We start from the raw sequence: 20,879 nt of genomic DNA, 5'->3' as shown, positions 1-20,879 counted from the left end.
GCTACTCATGAATTCACCATCAAGCAGCATTTAAGACTTGATGCTTTTCATACAGGAAGTTTTTTTTTAATATTTTCATTTATTTCCAGGAGAGAGAGAGACAGCGTGAGCAGGGGAGGGTCAGAGAGAGTGTGATTCATATTCTGAAATAGGCTCCAGGCTCTGAGCTGGCAGTCAGCACAGAGCCCGACGTGGGGCTCGAACCCACGAACCGCGAGATCATGACCCAAGCGAAAGTCGGACGCTCAACCGACTAAGCCACCCAGGCGCCCCAAGACTTGATGCTTTTCATGGCTGCTCCTCTTCCTAGGATTCTGTCTCCAGAAGACAAAGATGGGATCTTCTGGACCTTGGCCTTGGGAGGCCTTGGGCCTCCTGTTTTGAGGGTTTAAAACAGCTCAAACTCCAAGCCCATCTTCACTTCTTCTTTCCCTAATGCTCATGAGCTTAAGGAATGCTATAGCCAGGATTTCTTCTTGGCCAGGAGCCCCTTTACCTCCAACTTCCTCCAGTGTTCTGCTTTTCAGAGGCTCAGAAGAGTCCATCATAATCACCCTTTCCCTAAACCTATAGGGCCATCATTAGTGCTTTCATCTGTCCCATTTAGTCCTCATGTATAGTAGTCTTTGAAGTCTTTGCTGGATATCTACAGTCACCTCAGCAGATTGAGTTTCCTTTACCCAAGACTTGAGCTGCCTCCCCTCTTCCTTTCCCATGTTACTTGGAAGAATCTAAAAGACCACTGTGAGTCCGGCAGCTGGAATTTTCCCCAAAGTCTTACCCTGGGACAGCCCTAGTCCTTGCCTGCTATGCAGGGGGGACCTGATTCATACTGTTTGGATCTTTGTCTCCTATTCCCTCTGCCTTCTATAAGAATGTCTCCAGCCCCAATTCAAAAGCAGGTATCTCTTGTCACACTCTCTGATAGAGCAGAGGGAAAACAAATATGAGCAACTCTGTGGTTATAAAACCTCCAAACTGCTCAATTGGCCAGAACATTAAATACTCAGTCAACTGACATTGAAGCCTCGGTAGCCTTGAGAACGTCCCTGTCACTCAGAGGATCTGCTATCACTGCCGCACATCTGGTATCCGCCACTCACAGCATCCCAGCAGCATCCCCAACCAAGAACACACTTTCCTCATGCCAGGGGTGGTCTTCCTCAAAAATACCGCCAACTTTTGGATCCTCATAAACCTCTGTATTAACCAAATGGGGTTTCCTTTTACCTGTCCTCAGTCACTAGGCTAACAATTCTGGTGACAGCTGGGGCTCTTTCATTAGAGAACTTCTAACCATATCCAAGCCTGAAACTGTTCTCTGTCATTTCCCTGAGACTGCAAACTAGTTAACATCTTTAGCAAACTTGAGTAGAGCTGTATTTTCACCCCTCCTGAAGACCTCTCTGGGCCCTCTTTATCTGCTCAAGGACCTAACAGAAGTTCGCACAGCATCTTCAATTTCAGGCTTTTCACGTTTCTTTTTGAATCTCACAATTCATAGAGGCTTCTAGAAGTCTATATCTACCTCCATGTGCAATTTTCTAATGTTACCTTGGTCATTGTCCTAAACATTTAGTTGGCTTTATCTCTAGTAGTGATGAGTCCATGGTACAGATATAAACTTCAGTTAGATAAAAAGATACACAGATACAGATATATAGATAGCATGTAGAAATCCCAGGTAGAACTCCTAAAACATAACCCACATGTCCTCAGGCTCATTTGCCTGTACAAAATGAGATTATATTATTTAGTAACCTTTTTATACCAAGTTATTCTAGCATGGTATAAATGGGAAGGACTCATTTCCCTACTTATGGGGATTAACCCCACCTCCAAATGTGGGGTTCAGCTATTTCTGACAGTCTCTCCAGGGTCTCTTAAGTCCTTGAGAATAAGTTCAAAGGCTAGTCATCTTGCCACCATACTTTTTCAGCTTTGGTGGCAGATGGATCCCAGGAGTTTACTGCATCTCCAGTAGTGGCCACATACAAGGACCCATTCTGGCCTCCAGAAGAAACAATGCATCCTATCCCGGCTGTTGCCACCTTTGCTGGCAGGGCTGGAATCTGCCCTCACGAGGCTGGGGTGACTTACAACTGCTGTTCGGATGCCACCTGCCTTCCTCTTTTTCTCTTTCCCATTATGTTAGTTTCCCCAAATCTGGGTTATACAGCCTTACTCTCCCCAATATCTTGTTAGAATTGGATGTGGGAGTGGAGGAGGAAGGACAAATGAGGAATACCTGTGCTCCCCTACAGAAAGCATGGCTCATAGAGAGTATACTATCACTATTTTGCAATTATTCCATCACATGTCTGTTTTTCTCTCTAGACCCCAAGCTCCTTATTTACCACAGTGCATGACTTATATTAGGCTCCTTGTCAGTACTCATTGACTGAATAGAATACTATGGTAGCTGCAAAGTACTATGAGGCCACAGAGGAAGAAACAATTAACTTTTCCTGGAGAGGATGCAAAAAGCAGTACTTAAGGCTTGGTCTTGAAGGATAAATAAGAGTTCACGAGGCAGATGAGAAAAAGTAAGAGTAGAGGCTAAGGCGCTATAAGCCAACAAATGGGATATCAAGCAGGACAGAAGTTTATTTGTCTGTCATGTAACAATCCGGAGGTAGGCAAGTAGTCCAGGTCGGGTAGGACGCTCTATCCAAAGGCCCAGCTAAAACTCAGGGAAATCCTATTACTCAAAGGAAGGGGAGAATGGATACAGCCCCACATTCTGACTTGAGAGGATGGACTATGCAAATCTCAAGAAAAGAAAAGCTTGTTTGGAGGGGGAGAAGAAGGGGGGAAACGGTGGGGGAAAGGGAGAGAAGCAAACCATGAGAGACTCTTGAATGATGACAAAAACTGAGGACTGATGGGTGTGGGGGGGAGGGGGGATGGGCATGGAGGAGGGCACTTGTGGGGATGAGCACTGAGTGTTATGTGGAAACTAATTTGACAATAAACTATTAGGAAAAAAAAAAAAAAGCTTGTTTGGAGAACAGAAAAGTTCAGGATGTCTGGAAAGTGGAGTGTGAGAGACAGAACAGTGGGAGATGAGGAGGAGGCCCAGTGGAGGCTTAATTGTGAAGATCCGCTATCCATCTCTCACCTCATCTTCTTACCCAACTCCCCAGACACACTCATTCCTTTAGATCAGCTTTGACCTTTCCCCTGTCAGAATCAGAAAGGTCTCAGAGAACCTCTATGTAGAATATTCTTTATCCCAGATCTTTACTGTAACCATTCATCATTCAGGCCTCAGCTCAAATGTCACCTCCTCAAAGTCACCTTCCATGATGATGCTAGTCTAGCCAAAGCAGTTCCCTCCACATCAACTTTCATTCCATTACCCTATTTTTATTTATTACTATCATTTACCACAACCTGAAATAATGTTGCTTACATTTCTTTTTGTTTATTGACTGTATCTCCAGCTAGAAAGTAAATTCTGTGAAGTCAGATATATGGTTTGTACTTCTGTATAACCAATACCTAGAACACTGCTCCGTAAATGTTTATTGAATGCACTTAGTTTAATTCCTTTGTGGTTTTTTTAAAGTTTACTTATTTATTTTGAAAGAGAGAGAGAGAAAGCAGGAGAGGGCAGAGAAGGAGGGAAAGATAATCCCAAGCAGGCTCCACACTGTCAGCACAGAGCCCGGCATGGGGCTCAGTCTCACAAACCATGAGATCATGACCTGACTGGAAATCAAGAGTCGAATGCTTAACCAACTGAGCCACCCTGGTGTCCCTCCTTTGTTCTTTTTAACTTGACTTAGAGAAGCTATGGGATTTGCTTGAAGGCACAGGTATCTCAGTGTCCTCTCAGTGCTCTCACATGTCTGAGTCACCACCTGTGTTACCCTCCTACTTTGATCCAAGATTCCCACCAAAATATTTGTTTTTGGGTTTTAAATATTTCACAGTCTTGAATGTGTTCAGTATGCCAGAACACTTATCAGACACAGAATTGTTCCAAAAGAATTCACCTTTAGAAATTTTATTTAAAATGTGAGATTAGACAGTGTGATGTTAGGAAAATTAGCATTGACACATAGATCAACGGAACAGAATAGTGATCACAGAAACAGTCCCACACATATAAGCTCAATGATTTTTGACAAAAGTACAAAGGCAATTCAATGGAAAAAGAATAGTCTTTTCAACAATGGTGCTAGAACAATTAGATGTCCACATACCAAAAAATAAAAAGAACCCCAACAAATACCTCACACCTTATATAAAAGTTAACTCAAAATGGATAACAAGGGCTTGTGGGTGGCTCAGTCGGTTAAGCGTCTGAATTTGGCTTAGGTCACAATATCACAGTTTGTGGGTTCAAGCCCCACATTAGGCTCTCTGCTCTCAGCACAGAACCACTTCAGATCATCTGTCTCCCTCTCTCTGCCCCTACCCCACTTGCACTCTCCGTCTCTCAAAAATAAATAAACATGGCACAAAAAGAGACACATAAACCAATGGAATAGAATTGAGAACTCAGAATTAGACCCACAAATATGTGGCCAACTAATCTTTGACAAAGCAGGAAAGAGTATCCAACGGAAAGACAGCCTCTTTAACAGATGGTGCTGGGAGAACTCGACAGCAAAGTACAAAAGAATGAAACTAAATCACTCTCTTACACCGTACACAAAAATAAACTCAAAATGGCTAAAGGACCTGAATGTGAGACAGGAAACCATCAAAACCCTAGAGGAGAAAGGAGGAAACAACCTCCTTGACCTCAACCGCAGCAATTTCTTACTTGACACATCCCCAAAGGCAAGGGAATCAAGAGCTAAAATGAACATTTGGGACCTCATCAAGATATAAAGCTTCTGCACGGCAAAGGAAACAATCAATAAAACTAATAGGCAACTGAGAGAATGGGAAAAGATAGTTGCAAATGACATATCAGATAAAGGGCTAGTATCCAAAATCTATAAGGAACTTACCAAACTCCACACCTGAAGCCCAGTGAAGAAATGGGCAGAAGACATGAACAGACACTTCTCCGGAGAGGACATCCAGATGGCCAACAGACAGATGAAACGATGCTCAGCATCCCTCCTTGTCAGGGAAATACAAATCAAAACCACACTGAGATACCACCTCACACCAGTCAGAGTGACTAAAATGAGCAAATCAGGAGACTATAGATGCTGGCAAAGATGTGGAGAAACGGGCACCCTCCTACACTGTTGGTGGGAATGTAAACTGGTGCAGCCCCTCTGGAAAACAGTGTGGAGGTTCCTCAAAAAATTAACAATAGAACTCCCCCTACGACCCAGCAATAGCACTGCTAGGAATTTACCCAAGGGATACAGAAGTGCTGATGCATAGGGGCACACGTACCCCAATGTTCATAGCAGCACTTTCAACAATAACCAAATCATGGAAAGAGCCTAAATGTCCATCAACTGACGAATAGATCAAGAAGATGTGGTCTATCCATACAATGGAATGCTACATGGCAATGAGAAAGAATGAAATCTGGCCATTTGTAGCAACGCGGATGGAACTCGAGGGTGTTATGCTGAGAGAAATAAGTCAGGCAGAGAAGGACAGATACCATATGTTTTCAGTTATAAGTGGAACAGGAGAAACTTAACAAAGGACCACGGGGGAGGAGGAGGGGAAAACATAGTTGGGGAGAGGGAGGGAGGCAAACCATGAGAGACTCCTGAATACTGAGAACACACTGAGGACTGATGGAGGTGGGGGAGAATGGAAGGGGGTGCTGGGAGGAGCACTGGGTGTTATACGGAAACTAACTTGACAATAAACTATGAAAGATAAACAAATAAATAAACATTAAAAAAAATGGATCATAGACCTAAATGTAAAACCTAAAACTGTAACATTTCTAGAAGTAAACATAAGAGAAAATCTTTGTGACATTGGGTTAGACAAAGACTTCGTAGAAATGACATAAAAGTACAATCTATAAAATTAAAAAAGTGATAAACTGGACTTCCTCAAAATTAAAAAAGTTCTACCTGCAAAAGATACTGTTAAGAGAATAAAAGAAAAGCTATGGACTGAGAGAAAATATTGGGAAATCAGTTACCCAACAAAGGTCTTATATCTAAAGATCTCTCTTTTTTTTTTTTTAATGTTTATTTTTGAGAGAGAGACACACACAGAGAGAGACACAAGCCGGGGAGGGTCAGAGAGAGAGAGAGAGAGAGAGAGATGATCCAAAGCGGATTCTGCGCTGACATCAGTGAGCCAGATGTGGGACTCCAACTCTCAAACTGAAAGATCATTACCTGAGCTGAAGTCAGATGCTCAACCAACTGAGCCACCTAGATGCCCCAAGGTCTTGTATCTAGAGTACATAAAGAACTTAGTAATAAGAAGGGCACCTGGGTAGTTCAGTTGGTCAAGCATCCCACTCTTGATTTCAGCTCAGGTTGTGATCTCATGGTCTTGATCTCATGGTGGTGGGATTGAGCCCCACATCGGGCTCCACACTAACAGCGCAGAGCCTGCTTGGAATTCTTTCTCTCTGCCTTTCTCTCTTTCTCTCAAATCAAACAAACAAACATTAAAAAAAAACACAAAAAAAAGAATTTAAGGCGCCTGGGTGGCTCAGTTGGTTAAGCATCCAACTTCAGCTGAGGTCATGATCTCACAGTTCATGAGTTGGGTCCCAGCTGTGCTGACAGCTCAGAGCCTGGAGCCCGCTTCAAATTCTGTGTCTTCCTCTCTCTCTCTGCCCCTCTCTTGGTCACACTCTCTCTTTCTCTCTCTCAAAAATAAAATAACGTTAAAAAAAAACACTTAAAAAGAATTTAGTAATAAGAAAACAAACAACTCCATTAAAAATGAGCAAAAAATATTAACACTTCACCAAAGAAGATATGCAGATAGCACATAAAATGATGCTCAACACCATTAACCATTAGAGAAAGGCAAGTTAAAACCACGATGAGACACCACCCCCACACCTGTTAGAATCACTACAAAGAAAAACAACCCTGAGAATACTGAATGCTGGTGAGAACGTGGAACAGATGAAACTCTCATTCTGGGTCAGTGTGAATTTAAAATGGTATAGCCATGGGGTACCTGGATGGCTCAGTCAGTTAAGCACTGAACTTCGGCTCAGGTCATATCTCACGGTTTCTGAGTTTGAACCCTACATCGGGCTCTGTGCTGACAGCTCAGAGCCTGGAGACTGCTTCGGATTCTGTGTCTCCCTCTCTCTCTGCCCCTCCCCTGATCACACTCTGTTTCTCTCTCTCTCAAAAATAAACATTTTAAAATTTAAAATAAAATGATACAGCCATTTTGGGAAACAGTTTAACAGTTTATTATGAAATTAAACATACAATTACCATAGGATCCATAAATTCCACTCCTAGGTACTTACCTAAGAAAAATGAAGATTTACATTCACACAAAAACCTGTACACAAATGTATAAAGCAGCTTCATCCATAATCACAAAAAAAAACCTAGAAACAACGCAAATATCTTTTAACTGGTGAGTAGACAAATTGGTATATCCATATAGTCGAATACCACTCAGCAATAAGAAGGAATAAATTACTGATACACTCAGCAACATGAATGAATGTCAAATGCATTACACCAGGTAAAAGAAGCTAAACTCAAGGAGCACCTGGGTGGCTCAGTTGTATAAAAAACCAACTTTGGCTCAGGTCATGATCTCACAGTTTGTGAGTTCAAGCCCCGCACTGGGCTCTCTGCTGTCAGCACAGAGCAGCCTGCTTTGGATCCTCTGTCTGGATCCTCTCTCTGGCCCTTCACTCTCTCTCAAAAATAAGTAAACAGTTTTAAAAAGAAGAAGAAGCCAAACTCAAAAGGCAACTTGCTGTATGATTCCATTTATATGTTGTTCAGAAAAATAAAATTATAGGAACAGAAAATAATGACTGGGATGAAGGGATGTGTTGACTATAAAAGTGTATTATGAGAGAGATTCTCTTGGATAATAGAACTGTTCTGTATCTTGAGGGCTTGTTTGGAAGTTCTAGCACAGTAGCTTAGCTACTCATATATTCTTGACCAAAAATCAGTCCTCCTCTATTGGGGAAGTTCGTCCTCTTCCACTGAGCACGCAGCTTCAGGAGGGACGCACCTGGAGCAGTGAGGGTGGAAGGGGACACCCGCCTAGCCAGCCAGATCAGCCAAATCAACCCTAGTGATGAATGAGGTGACAGGTGTCCCAACCAGATGGTCCCCACATCCAAGAACTGCTCTGTATCTTGACTGTAGTGGTGATTAGATGGCTGTACATGATTGTTTAAACCAATGATTCTTTTTTTCTCTTTCATAGTTTATTGTCAAGTTGGTTTCCATACAATACCCAGTACTCCTCCCAACAAGTGCCCCCCTCCATGCCCATCCCCCCTTCCCCTCTCCCCCACCCCCATCAGCCGTCAGTGTGTTCTCAGTATTCAAGAAGTCTCTCATGGTTTGCCTCCCTCCCTCTCCCCAACTACTTCTTCCCCTTCTCCTCCTCCATGGTCCTCTGTTAAGTTTCTCCTGTTTTACATATGAGTGAAAACATATGGTATCTGTCCTTCTCTGCCTGACTTATTTCGCTCAGCATAACACCCTCGAGTTCCATCCACATTGCTACAAATGGCCAGATTTCATTCCTTCTCATTGCCATGTAGTATTCCATTGTATAGATAAACCACATCTTCTTGATCCATTCATCCGTTGATGGACATAAACCAATAATTCTCAACTGGGAGGAATTCTGCTCCTTAGGATACATTTGGCAAGGTCTAGAAATATTTTTACTTACCGCAACTCAAAGGGAGAGGGGATGCCTTTGGGTAGAGGCCAGGGATGCTACTAAACATTCTACGAGACAACAGGATAACCTGCGCAGCCAAGAATTATCTGGCCCCAAATGCCAATAGTGCCAAGGCTGAGAAACCCTGATGTAAGCCAGAGGTCAGAAAGCTATACAGCCCAAGGGCTAAATTCCACCCACCACTTGTCTTTGTGTGACTCACAAGCTAAGAATAATTTTTAGAATTTTTAATGATTGGGGGGAAGAAATAAAAAAATCAAAAGAAGAATATTTCATGAAAATTATATAACTTCAAATTTCAGTGTCCATAGAGTCATGCTCATTTATTTATGTATTATCTGTGGATGTTCTGGCATTCCAAAGGCAAAGTTGAGTATTTATAACAGAGATTGTATATCCACAAAGCCTAAAATATTTACCACCTAGCTCTTCACAGTTAAGTTCGCTAACCCTTGGTCTAAATCCATGAAAATGTACATTTGAATTTTAAAATGTGAAATTATAGATGCCTACACTGGCTTAGTATGAGCTGTGCTAACATACTCATTTCTATAAATGTGCATGTCCTTTCTGGTTTTTCCGACAGAAGGTAAATAGTGAATAATAGGAATTTATCACTGACTGGGTCCTGATGTGAAATTTTCCTATTTAAAAAAAATCATATGCACCATCTCTGACCGTGAAGAATCCCATTCAGTTTCCTGGACACAGAGACAGTTCTCCAGAGAAGACATCTGTGATGAAGCAGCTAATACCCCACGCACTTGTCATCAGATCAGTAACGGGGTCTGACTGGGTCTCTCTGACCGTGACTGCTCCTGGACTGAATGGGGCATTTATCACACTGTCTCGGGCAAACCAGCTGACCATCACGCACATGGGCCCAAGAGCCTGTGAATTAGCTCCTGTCCATTAGCCCCTGTCCAAACACTCTGGCCCTCGTACTGCAGTCACGTTATCAGTCCCCTCCAGACCCTGGAAGCGTGATCAGGCATGAGCTCCCTGTCTCCTACCATCCCTCATCTCCACTTGGACAAACTGTCAGTTAATTAGCTAATGTGGGTAAAAATGCTCGAAGCTGCAAAATGCTCAGCTGGGCTATTATGATTATCATTTGGTTGGAACCCCGCCCTCTAACTCCCTCTGCCCCAAAGTCAGCCCACGGGACTCTTTGCCGTCCGTGGATGGGAAAACACCAGAGAAGGCCACAGAGTAGTCACTCACGTTTAAGGCCAGAGCCCCTGATATTGCCTCCTGATATTGACGCTATGCCAACTGGTACCATAAATCCTGAAGCCCAGGGTCTGGCTTGACTTTCCTCATTTAAAGGAATTGGCAGCATGGCAAATCTCAGATTCCCCCAAATTACTGAATGTTGGATGACCTCCGGTTTCTTTTTTCAGCTAGATAGATCATTTAGAAAGTCAAAACAGCCTTTTGAAAAGATTACGTGGGAATCATAGCATTATCTGCTCCCAGTTTACAGAGCTTTAAGCCTGACATTCCCAGGGCCAAAACTCAATTCTCCGTCCCTCAATTCAAGCCGTTTCAAGAACTCCCTGTCCAGAAAGCTGACCCCTGAAGGGCAGAGTGATGGCTAGAGTGGCCCAAGCTGCTGAAGTTTCATGAAGTTATCAAATGCCAAAACAGAAAGGTGCCCAGGGCAGACACATGTTACTCCTATCCATCTCACCTTTCTGAAAGATCTTTCTGGGGCACCTGGGTGGCTCAGTCGGTTAAACGTCCGACTTCAGCTCAGGTCATGATCTCACAGTTCGTGGGTTTGAGCTTCGCGTTGGGCTCTGTGCTGACAGCTAGCTCAGAGCCTGGACCCTGTTTCAGATTCTGTGTCTCCCTCTCTCTCTGCCCCTCCCCTGCTCATGCTGTCTCTCTCTCTCTCTCTCTCTCTCAGAAATAAATAAAACATTTTACAAATTTTTTTGAAAGGTCTTTCTGTGGGGTAGGACTGAAAATGGCTGACCTCAATTGCCCAAAGCCCAATTTCAGAAGAGTTAAAAGCATAATTTCATTGTAGCCATATCTGGGCATTTCCTATATGTTCCCTGATGATCCTCAGAGAGCAGTTAAAGTATCCTATTTCTCCCTGCACATCTATCATCCTTCCTCTCCGTCTCCATTTCTAAGGTCTCATCAGTTCTCACCAGGGCAGCTGTTACAGCCTCTGCACTGGGTCCCCACTACCATCCCTTGTGTCCCTCCTGACTATAAGCTCTCCTCTACAGCCAGACAGATCATTCCAAAACACAATCATGATCATATCACTCCCCACCTAAAAATGTTTAACAGTGCTCTGTCATTGACAAAGTCCAAACTCCTTAACTTGACAGTCAATCCCTTCAAAATTTTGTCCCTGCCTCTCACCTTCCAACACACTATGCTGGTACCATACCAGGCAATTCCCCCTTCCCCACCTGTGACTTGGGCATGCCAGCCTCTGTGCCCATACTTACACCTTTTTCTTCCTTCTGGAATGCCCTTTCCACCTCATTGCCATCCACGAAAAACCTTTCTTAAAACATCAGCCCAAATGCCACCTCCTCCAGAAGCCTTCCATGAAGTCACCTCTGAAGCGCCACAGCATTTTGCCAGTCATTTCTTGGGCCTGCTTTGCTTTCTGTGGTGGCTATTAATATACATATGCCCTCTCCCTCATGGAACAATAGGCATATTAAAAAAGTCCTATAACCTAGTGCAGCATAAAGTAGGTGCTGGTAATCATTAGTGACTGATGAACAAACTGCAACAGACAGATTATAGGCTAAAGAGAGCATGAATCAAAGGAAGGTAACTGGGATGGAGGGAGAAGTACATGTCATAAAGAAAAAAAAAGGTCAACAAGGTTAAAGACTTAGCTGTCATCTTAATAACAACAGCTTGCAAGGCCTGGGTATTATGCTAAGCATTATCACATTTATTCATCACATCACTCTAAGACACAGGCACTGTTATCATCTGCATTTTGTAGATGAGAAACTGAGGCTCAGAGATGGCAAATTCGTTGTTTCAGCCCTGGCCTCTTGGTTGATATTTAAATACATCCCACACACTCCCACTTCTGAGTCTTTACACTTGCTCTACCTGAAACATTCTTCCCCCAAGTATAGTCAGGGGCTATAGTCAGGGAAGGCTTCCTCCCTTCCGGTAGGTCTCTGTTCAAATATCACTTTACCAATGAAGTCTCTTCTGTCCACCCTATATAAAATGGCAAATATTCCCCCTGGTCAGGGGCAAAGCCCATATTTAAAACCAGTTCTGACTCCAAAGCCAGATGACAAGGTAAGAGTCATGTGGGTCAATGGGAATAGAAATGCCCATCACTAAACCAATCACTGTGATGATTGGTCAGGCCAGGGTCTCAATGCTCATCCCGGGAATTCAGGGGTGGGGCAGGCCCATTTAAACCACATGGACCAAAAATGGAGAAGGGATGTTCCTCCAAGGAAAATTGAAAGACTATAACCAAAAGGAAGAGAGAAGTCCAGGCAGGTAAAAACAATACATATTCACAACAATGGCCAAATCCTACCAATTTCTCAACAGTAGATGAAGTCACCAGTCAGATTGGACCAAATCATTCACCTAGTAGATTTATGTTGCTCTGACCTCCACAAAACTACTCAGCACCAGAAAACTGAGATTCCATTTTTCACTTCTCAAATTAGCAAGATCTTTTATTTTTTTTAATGTTAATACTTCTGTTAGGGCGATGGAATATAAGTGGCAGAACCTTTCTTCCTGGAAAGCATTTTGGAAATATATATCAAGATCTCTAGAAATATTTTTTAAGTTTATTTATTTATTTTTGAGAGAGAGAGAGCACACGAGCAGGGGGAGGGCAGAGAGAAAGGGAGAGAAAGAATCCAAGCATGATCTGCACTGTCAGTGCTGAGCCTGATGCAGGGCTCGATGCAGGGCTTCGTGTGGGGCTCGATGTGGGGGTCAGTGCCTTGCTTGAACTCATGAACCATAAGATCATGACCTGAGCCGAAATCAAGAGTCGGATATGCTTAACCGACTGAGCCACCCAGATGCCCCTAAATATACTTTGATCCTCTAATCCAGTAATTCTACTTCTAGAAAAATTTGTAAAAAAAACAATAATAATAATAATAATGCAAAATATGGACAAAGATTTTATGCATCAGGTTTTCATCACAGAGTTTTTATAATAGCAAAAAAGAAAGAAAAAGGGAAAAGAAGGGCGTCTGGGTGGTTTGGTCAGTTAAACATCTGGCTCTTGATTTTGGCTCAAGTCATGATCTCATGGTTCGAGGTATCGAGCCCTGCATTGGGCTCGGCACTGATGATGAGGAGCCTGCTTGGGATTCTCTCCCCCTCTCTCTCTGTCCCTCCCCACCCCCATAAATAAATATTAAAGTAACTTTTTAAAAAAAGAGGAAAAAGAAGAAGGAAAGAAAATCTCTATGTGTAAGGATTAGGGATTGGTAATATAAAATACAGCAACTCCATATAGTAGAAGACTGTGTAGTAATTAAATTAAATTTAATCAAGAAGTTGAGTAAGAAAGCAAGATACAAAATTGTCTACACAGTGTATTAACCGCATAGAAGAAAGCCACATATACCCAGAAATGAAAAAGAATAAATATATAAAAATGCTAGTAGTGTTTATCTCTACTTGCTGGATGCTTTATATATATTTTTTCCTTCTTACTTGCTTATATTTTCCACAATGAGCAAAAATGCTTTAAACATTGTTTTGAAAGCAACCCCTTCTTAGCTCCTGATAACTTGGCTTCCCACTTACCATGTCAGGCTGTCTCAGTCATTTGGACACCTGGGGACAAACACTTAGTGGGTGACAGATGATCAGCAATATTCTTTGTGTCTTATAACTTTCCCCCATCATTCACAAAAAGATCAGTTTTTCCTGTACTTGCCAGTCCTCCCTTAGAATCCATCACTTCATCACATGATGCCTCTTTTTTTTTTTTTTTTAAGTAAAACAAAACCTGGGAGTGGAACATAAACTGTGCTGAACCCTGATATGAAAATGAGTAGGCACCGGGCTTCCAACTACCAGTGAAGTGCCAGTGCAGGAGGGCTGCCCAGGCTGATGGATGCCAGAGACAGGTAAACGTGCCCCATTGTAGGCATGAAAAGCCTGCAAGAATTCCAGCCTGCCACTTTTTGGGTTCTGTGGACGCATTCTGCCTAGAGGCCCCTCAGATGACAAGGTCTCCTTCTCTGCAGGCAATGGCTAGTTGCCAAAGATTGCTGGCCTGGGAGACAGAAAACAAGATTATGTTTCTATGACAACACAAATGGCACCACCTCCAGGAAGCTTTCTGTGCCTCCCTCCTCGATCCCTACTACCCCTCCAGATTACATTTCTCCCCCAAGGAGCCATGGCTCTGGGTACTTTCCTTGCCCCTCTTAGAGCAAATGTGGTGATGTGGCAGCTGGTGCTGTGAGAAGACATCACACAGACCTTGGTTCACTTCCTGGCTCTGTCACTCAGTTCCTGAACCTCAGTTTCCTTGGCTGTAAAATGGAGACAGTAATCTCAGCAGCACACAGAACCATCCCTATCCCAGGACCTGACCCAATCCTCAAGCTCCTGTAACATGATTGTGCCCAAAGAAATTGCCTAGCAGCCCAGGATACCACAACCGAATACTCACTAGGCCCAGCCCAGCGGTGGCAGGCACCCCCCACCCCAACCTCCCCACCCAGATCTCCAGCCAGCCGCAGCCAGGGAACAGACAGCCAGCAGTGGCTAATGATACCTCTCCCATCTTCTGGACAGAGTAATTGCCAGGTGGGATGGCAGGACCCCAGTTATTGAGGGTCTGTCCAGGGGTGTGGCCACAGGCATGTCCAAAACTGAATTCAGCTTCCCTTCAAATGTATTATCCTTCCTGGTCCCTATCTCAGAGGCTAGCATCACCCAGAGGACCCAAGTTGGGGATCAGGTTATGGTCCTCGCAACTCCTTCTCACTCATGTCTCTCATTCAATCCATCACCAAGTCCTGTCATTTCTACCTCTCAAATCCATCCGTTTCCTTCCATCCTAGGGCGGCCGCTGCAGTTCATGCCACTACTCACCTCTTCACAGGTCTCCTGGCCTCCATACTGCGCCACATCTCCTCCTGCCATGGCTGAAGCTGCCTCAGTAGCTCTCAGAAAACCAGCCGCAGTAAGTTTAAAGCCCCCAACCTTGCCCCAGTTTGGTCCCAGCTTGCCTTTCTAATCTCATCTCCGCTCCCTGCCTCATGTCTGTAGTTTCCCCAAATTCACTCATGTCTGTAGTGTCCTGTTTCTCACTTGCCTGTTTTTGCTCATGTCATTCCCTGTCATTAATGTTCTTCTCTTCCTCTCTTTTCCACTGACTAGCTCCTTTTCCTATTTTAAGACTTAGCTCAGATTTCCATTCTTCCAGAAGGCTTTTTGCTCCTCCGTTCCCCACACACTCCCAAACTAGGTTCAGTGTTCTCATTGTTGCCACTTACTGAGCACTGTTCCATGCACCTTTGATGCCTTAGCTCATCTAATCTTCACGGCAAAACCTGCGCCTAGGTTCTCCTATTATTACTTTACAAGTAAGAGAACTAAGGCTTATAGAAGTTGAAGTAAAATTTCCAAGGCCAAATAAGTGCTTAGTAGTACTGAAACCCAGGTCTATTTACTTTTGTTTTCTTGATTAAAAAAAAAAAAAAAAACTTCATTGCTCTTTTCTGATTATGAAAGTACCACGAAAAACGTAAGAATCACTCTTCTTTTTGTCAATTTGGTGAATACCCTTGGCCTGGCAGGCAGTTTGCACAGTAAGTGCCAGTTCTCTATGCCTATATATACATGCTGATTTGGATAGCATTTTTCTATAAACTGTTCACACCATTCCTGCAGTTTCCTGAATCTAGAGCTCTTGGGAGTGCACCGAGCACCCCCACTCCCGCTCCCATCCAGACCCTAGTAGTGCCAGGCTCTCGAGAGGTCGTCTGAGGTGTAACTACAGCTTGGTTTCCCAGCAAGATGAGGACAGGGATGGGTCTAATTGGTTCTTAGTGCACAAACCACATCTGCACACAGACCAGAGTCCAGAGACCGGGCGAGGTCGGGAGCGGCGCTCAAGCTTGGGGCGGCCCCTCGCAAGGCCCGGGATTCCCCCTCGCTCCACCCCCACGCTCTCCAGCGCTATACCTCCTAACCACTCTACCAAAAAACCTCAAGCCGCGACCTCGAGACCACGGTCCTGGCCGCCCTTGCCCCCCGCGGACACTCCTACGCCTCGGGTCTTCCGCACCGCGGCTTCCGGCTGCCCACCCAGCGCACCCAAGGCACCCGGCGTGGTTAATTACAGCCCTGCCCCCAGGCGTCCGGCAGCCGCCGCAGCACAACTCCCGGGCTCCCACTGTCACCGCGCCCCCGGGCTGCAGCCGCGGGAGCGGCTAACCGGGAAACTACCGCCCCTATCCCCCACCCAGTTCAAAGCTCTGGCGCCCTTGGGTCAGGGCCGGAGAAGTCACTTCCAGACGAGTGCTGGCGCCGGGTGCGTCGCACTTGAAGGAAAGGACGCCTGAGAATAAATCCGGAGCGGATTTGCATCACAGCGGCAGGGGAGGGCTCGCAGCCACCGAAGTTCCAAAGCAGAGGACGTCCCTGTCCTGTCCCGGCCCGGTGGCGGGTTTAGGAGCAGTGGGGGGAGCGGGAGGGAAGCTGCTTAAAGGGAAGAGGTGTGCGCCCTGGCCGAGAAACCTGGGACGGGAAAGCCAGCTGGTGGGGAGTAATCTCTTTTCTTTAGCGGACTAACCTCAGCCTGGGCCTGAGTCCTCATCGAAGGAAGCGGGACAGAGGTTTTCTGTGCATGTGTGTAACTTGGATGAAAGGAAACAGCCTGGGCCCGGAGGGTGGGAGAGCCTAGCAGTCCCCACCCACACTGCTAAGAATCTCCCAGCCTTGGTCTCCTGAGATCCCCGTACCTCCGCTGGGGCTCTTGTGTCCTGGTGGCCTGAACCTCTGTGACTACTGTGTGCTCACAGAGCAGACAGTCCTCACGTCAGGTCCTAGCCCTGGCTTAGACTATAGGCCATCAGACTTCCACTCCACCCACATGGCGGGTCTTTGCAGGGCAATTCATTCATGTCCTGCATGAGACTGCTGTTTCTCAGCCAGAAAGCCTTTTACCCCTTTTTATCAGCTAAAATGTTGCTCCCAGCCCAGCTCCAAAACCACCTGAAGATATTCACTGAAGCCTGTAAGGGTCAGTGTCCTTGCCTCTCTAAGCCCCCAGTGTACAAAGTCTGAACTTCTCTTTTAGTTCTGACACTTCTCTTGGTGTGTCTATAAAGCCTATGTTCTCTGTTAAGGCTGCAAGTTTTCAAGAAAAAGAATCAAGACTGATTCACATGTGTCCTCAGTGCCAAGGGGAGTGTCTGGGACTTGGTGGGGACAGCATTGGCTGCTGTGTGATCTTTGGCAAGTCCTTCTCCCTTTCTGAACTTCAACCTTCCTCACCCTTACAGTGAAGGATTTGGATGGAATCGTCCCCAGGGGTGCCTCAAGCTCTGACCATGTGAGCCAGTGACTTCCTGGATCACCAAGCCTCCTATGATAACCAACACTGGGAGGGGCAGGGTGCAGGGTTTCGTTTGAAATTCTTCCACTTCCATTAAGTAAGTTAACAGAGGCAACTGTAGGACCCGGGTGTCTCATAGGGTTAAGCATCAGCCCACGGTTCAGGTCATGATCTCACGGGTTCGTGAGTTTGAGGCTCGCCTCAAGTGAGCACGAGCCCAACTTCTCTCTCCCTCCCTCTCTCTCTGCCCCTCGCTCACTTGTGTCCCCTCTCAAAGAAAAAACAAAACAAAAACAAAAAAACAGAGGCAATTGTGCAAGGTTGATGAAGCTTAGGAATCCAAAAGGTTCTGAGAACCTCAAGGAGGTAAGTCTAATGACAACTCACCATGATGTTACCCAGCTGGAAAGTCCCCTGCCCCCAAGGTTCCAGGGGCCTGACAACCAGTTCCAGGAAGGGTGGGGGTTGGAGGGGGGTTGACTAGGCCATCCCAGAAAGTGAAGAAGCCCCCATTCACAGCCCCTCTCCAACAAATACACACTATCTCCAGGAACAGTGGCAGCAGCCCCTCAACCCCCTGAAGACCAGCCCAGGACCACACTACTCTCCACTCCAACCCCCCACCCCCACCCCAGTCCAGCTCTCTCCAGTCTGAGTTGAGAACACCGAGAGTCCCCAACAGGAGACTCAGTTCAGCTTTTCTCTCAGCACATGCCATCAGCCCCTATTTGCATACTTCCCTAAATGGAACTCCTTACCTTTTGGGGTCAGCCATATTGATTACCTTCACTTTACCTGTTGAGGCCACACGGATTAATGCTAATCTGAAACCATAGCCCTCAGATTAAGATAGACTTTGTTGAGATTCCAGTCCTCCCTAGCTAAATGACCTTAGGCATGTCATTTATCCTCCCTGAGCCTCAGTCCCTCCATCTATAAAATGGGAGCAACGATTTATATACACAGGATGGTTGTGAGCATCCTATAAGATTTATAAAACACCTGTTGTAGGAACTGACACATATAGAATTTCGAATGTGAGCATTATTTGTATTCCCTATTCCCTCCATTCTCCCCTGAAGCTGCCTGAGACTTTCTCTGGAAGCTGAGAATGGAGACATCTGAAATGGAACTGATCTGGACGAAACCAGGACTATGAAATACTAAAACCTGCGCTTAGGACCCAAAAGACCTTCAAAAGAAAGCAAAGGATGTTTGCGGCCTAGAGAAGGGACACAATTTGCCAAAAGCCACAGAGCAGATGGAGGTAGGTAGAATGACAGGCAAACAGGGAGAGGGAGGCAAATGGGGATGTGGACTGAGGTCGGGGCTGAGGTATTGAGCCGAATCCAAAGACAGACAGCCGAGCAAGAGTATCTCCCGCTGACATTGCCCCATTTCCCATGCCCAGAAGGGCTTGGCATTTGCCTCTCTCTGGAACTGCTCCTTCTGGGTTCCTGAGTTTGCAGTAGTTTCCCAGAAATGGTAGGTAAATATCCCCGTCGTTTACTGAGTAACCAACCCCATAATCAGACAAGAGTCCCCATACCAAGTGCTGCCTCAAGTTTGGCTCCCTCTGCAGAGATGCTTCTCCCAGGCACCACCCCTGACAGATGCCCTCCACGAGGTCCCTTACCAAGGCCTTCCTAGGGGCTCTGCACCCCACCACACAGCGTGGTCTTGTTCACAGCTCAGCACCCTCTTTGGACAGTCTGCTCTTCCCAAGAAATTGTGGTATATGGAATATTTTCTATTTGGTACCTTCTTCCCAAAAAAGTCAGACGAGGCTTGCCATTCCATTAGTAACCTTTGAAAATGTCCTGGGGCCTGGTGTTAATCCCAATCATGGAGAAACTAGAGGTATTGTGGCTGGTGTACTTGCCCCTTGATCATTTTTTCTTTAGGCTATGTTTTCTTTGGCTTGTTTTTTTTAGTTCCCCTCTCTCTATCCCTCTCCTGCCACCCACTCCCCTCATCCTCAGGAACCAAGATGTGTCCTCTGGGAAGATGTCTGTCCTCTGTCTGGTTTATTGCAGGCTTCTTAACATATCCTAAGTTCATATGCCCTGAGCTCTCTGCCTCCTTCTTAGTGTTCATGTGTTTCATGTGTGAACTCCTTTGCCCATCCCCAGTAGAGGATCCTCCAGTTTATTTATTTTTATCTTTTTTAAGTTTATTTATTTTGAGAGAGAGAGAGAGAGAGAGAGAGAGAGAACGGCAGAGAGAGAGGGAGAGAGAGGGAATCCCAAGCAAGCTCCGCACCATCAGCGCAGAGCCCGATATGGGGCTCAAATCCACAAACTGAGAGATCATGACCTGAGCTGAAATCAAGAGTCAGATGCTTAATGGACTGAGCCACCCAGGCACTCAGGGGTCCTCTAGACGTCCACCTGAAGGTAAAGACTTCACTAACAAACTTCTCAAGGCTTATAATTCAGGGATATTCTAACCTTGAGATCTGGGAATCAGTGATGGCAGAATTCTATATTTGTGACTCTGTAACTCAGATTTCACCATACTAGAATCTTGTGATGCTAAGATTCCATGACTGTGGACTCTATGCATTTAGAATTTTATGGTATTTGTGTTTCATGAATTTGTCATTGACTTAGTGACAATAACCAGGACTCACTTGTCCTGGGTTTCTGTGTTTGTTTTCCACAGAATGGAAGTCTCAGCTCTGGGCTTTCTTCTCTGAATTCGCTGAAGGCAGGGGAAGGAGATGGTTGGATAGGAAAAGGGTAACATTCCCACTTTCCCTGGGGCTCCAGAGCAGCCCAGCATTTAGTCTACCTCCTCCCCACAAGTCCGTCATTTGGGCTCCAAGGATTTGAGTGTAGCAGGAAAAGCAGGCTCTTTTGCGGCCTTTCCACCCAGCTTCCTTTCCTCCCTGGCCTGCCCCAGGATCCGGGGAAAGAAAGTTAACTGGGAGACTGGCTCGGTCAAATGGGCAGAGGGGGAGGGAGGGTTGAGTACAGGGCAGGGAGCCAATGAAGTAGGTATGGGAGATTCCCTAGGGAGCTCTGTCGCTTTCTCTGAAGGTGAGGAAGGAACAGAGGACGGAAATGGGGGTGTGGGTGAGGGTACTGGTCAGGGTGGGGTGACCGGCATTGCATTGTAGGGCTGGAGCTGGGCTTCCGGCCATTGACCCATTGGTGACAAGGGAACTCCAGCCTGGCGCCCTGGAAGCGGTCTGGTCCAGTCCCTACCCATTGATTTTGTGTTTCTGTGCCTGACTCAGACTCCCAGGAAAATCCAGAGGGCAGAAATTGGGGATGGGGAATCTGATTCTCCAGGGCTCCTTCCTGGGAGGGCCACTTAAGGCCAAGAAAGGGGACAGGACTTTCCAAGGATCACACTAGGGTTTGGGGAAGAACAAGGACTGGAATTCCGAGCTCCAGCTTCCAGCCTAGAGCTGTTCCCCTGACACTCCAAAGGGTCCCAGTATTACAAAATGCTCCCATAACAGGACAGCCTTAACCAAACTCTGGGATGGAGGATGGGCCCCTGG

The 20,879-nt window shown here is 45.6% G+C and overlaps 1 protein-coding gene across 1 annotated transcript in view; it reads right to left on the bottom strand.

Annotated features, from left to right (window-relative positions):
* The window catches only part of LOC120247089 (phosphatidylinositol 3-kinase regulatory subunit gamma), a 159,465-nt gene extending 142,733 nt beyond the window's left edge, over positions 1–16,732 (bottom strand). The window contains exon 1 of the mRNA XM_039254841.1: positions 16,604–16,732. The gene's annotated coding sequence lies outside the window, so the exon portion shown is untranslated. The remainder of the gene's footprint in view (positions 1–16,603) is intronic.
* Between the last annotated feature and the right edge of the window lie 4,147 nt (positions 16,733–20,879).

The sequence above is a fragment of the Hyaena hyaena genome, unplaced genomic scaffold, assembly GCF_003009895.1.
Source record: "Hyaena hyaena isolate Hyena2069 unplaced genomic scaffold, ASM300989v1 scaffold_503, whole genome shotgun sequence".
Taxonomy (NCBI): Eukaryota; Metazoa; Chordata; class Mammalia; order Carnivora; family Hyaenidae; genus Hyaena; species Hyaena hyaena.
The sequence above is the reverse complement of the archived record's forward strand: the minus strand, read 5'-3'. Positions and strand labels throughout refer to the sequence as shown.